Below are 2,287 nucleotides of genomic sequence, written 5' to 3' on the forward strand. Positions count from 1 at the left end.
TATATATAAGTTGTTGTTGTTTAAAATGTGAGTTACATAACGTTATATAGAGATTGCATCACAGAAAGAGACAATTGCACCAACTGGTGTTGCTCGAGTTAATGCTGCACACTACCCTACTTCACTTGATCCTATCAGCATGTTGTTCTATTGCTTTCTCAGTCATGTGCTCAGGTAATTGCCTTTAAAATGAATCTGTGCTATTCGCCTCAATTACTGCTTATGTAGCATCTTCCACATTCTAACCACTCTTTGGTAAATAAGTTGCTTTTGAATTGTCTACTGAGTTTATCAGTGACCTCCCGTTCTGAACTCCTTCACAATAGCAAACATTTTCTCCACATCAACTCGATCAAATACCTTCATAATGTTAAAAATATATCTCACTTGTTTTTCGAGAAAGAAGCTCCCCAGACTGTTCAGTTTTTCCCGAAATGTAAATTCTTTCAGTTCTAACCGAAATTTTTCCTTCTTTGCTGTGAGATTCTGCGATTCTATGATTTAAATTTCACATCGTCTGAGAGATCCAATAGGACAAGCATGCATGCGGTCTCTCTGATAAATTATACCAACGATTCGACTATTAAAGCATCTCTACATTGTAGCTGCGATGGCCGAGTGGTTAAGTCGTTGGACTTGAAATACAATGGGGGCTTCCGTGCGCAGGTTCAAATCCTGCTCGCAGCGATTTTACAAGTACTCTTTTTTATCGACTCACGGGGTTCTCATTGCAATCTGATCACAATTCCCTCCACTGCCCTTCATCACACTGATTGACGCGAAGCTGTTGTTCGAACTGGAATCAGCAATAGTTTATCGGTATTAATTGTTGGTTTGTTGGACACTATCTGCAAAAATCAGTGAGCAATATACACAGTATGAAAAATTGCCTTTTAATAAAGTCAAGTGCATTGTTTGGGAGGAACTCATTTTAGTTAATGAGTGCGAACGAGGTTTGGTTTTATAAAGATGAACAAATTTTGCCAAAATGACCAGGGCAGCGTTTGACGTTGCAATTTTCTGATAACATCAGTGTTTGCATCAAAGTTGATCCCTTATCCATTAAGCGATGTGGCCCCTGCAGTTTGCAGCAGACTAATGCACAGCAAAATTCTCATGGATCAAAGTGTAATAGAAAGGCAAGCATGAAATCCCGGTGCCGCAATGCAAGGAGTATTCGGAACCCAGGAGAGGGTTCTGAGCTAGTTAGAGTGGGGGAGAGCTCAGATCACAGGACCCCAAGAAAGAATGTAAAAGTCAGGAGGCAATAGAGCAGAGTAGCACTGGGGTAAGTGTAAACGACAAGGTGACAGGAAGGGACAATATGTATGAATATAAAGAGGCTGCAGGAGTGTTCAAAACTAAAAATCCTGGTTTAAAAACTAGTATTAAAACACTCTACCTAAACGCACGCAGCATTCGAAATAAAGTAAATGATTTGACGGCACAAATCATCATAAATGGGTATGATTTGGTGGCCAGTACAGAAACGTTGCAGGTTGGCCAGGACAGGGAATTAAACATACAGCGGTATCTAACAATTCGGAAAGATAGACAAGAAGGGAAAGGAGGTGGGGTAGCTCTGTTAATAAAGGATGATAACAGTGCAGGTGTGAGAGACGATATTGACTCTAATGAACAAAATGTTGAATCATTGTGGGTAGAGATAAGAGATTGTATGGGAAAAAAGTCACTGATGGGCGTTGTTAAAAGGCCCCCAAATAATAGCTTCACGGTGGGGCGGGAAATAACCAAGGGAATAATGGAGGCATGTGAAAAAGGAACGGCAGTAATCATGGGGGATTTTAACCTACATATCGATTGGTCAAATCAAATCGCACTGGGTAGCCTTGAGGAGGAATTCATAGAAGCATACGGGATTGTTTCTTCGAACAGTATGTTACAGAACATACAAGGGAGCAAGCTATCGTAGATCCGGTCCTGTGTAATGAGATAGGAATAATAAACGATCTCCCAGTAAAAGATCCTCTCGGAATGAGTGATCACAGTATGGTTGAATTTGTAATACAGTTTCAGGCTGAAGAAGTAGTGTCTCAAACGAGCGTACTATGCTTAACCAAAAGTGACTATAATGGGATGAGGGCCGAGTTGGCTGAAATAGACTGGAAACACAGACCAAAGGATGGCACAATTGAGGAACAGTGGAGGACTTTTATGAAGCTCTTTCATAGTGCTCAACAAAATATATATTCCAGTGAAAAAGAAGGGCGGTAAGAGAAGGGATAACCCGCCGTGGATAACCAAGCAAATAAAGGAGAGTATCAAA

At 40.7% G+C, this 2,287-nt stretch overlaps 1 non-coding gene across 1 annotated transcript; it reads left to right on the forward strand.

Moving 5' to 3' along the window:
* Nucleotides 1-604: 604 nt before the first annotated feature.
* Nucleotides 605-687, forward strand: trnas-uga (transfer RNA serine (anticodon UGA)). Its single transcript has one exon. It is a non-coding gene; the product is annotated as a tRNA-Ser (tRNA).
* Nucleotides 688-2,287: the final 1,600 nt, after the last annotated feature.

Source organism: Pristiophorus japonicus, unplaced genomic scaffold (genome assembly GCF_044704955.1).
Source record: "Pristiophorus japonicus isolate sPriJap1 unplaced genomic scaffold, sPriJap1.hap1 HAP1_SCAFFOLD_43, whole genome shotgun sequence".
Classification (NCBI taxonomy): domain Eukaryota; kingdom Metazoa; phylum Chordata; class Chondrichthyes; family Pristiophoridae; genus Pristiophorus; species Pristiophorus japonicus.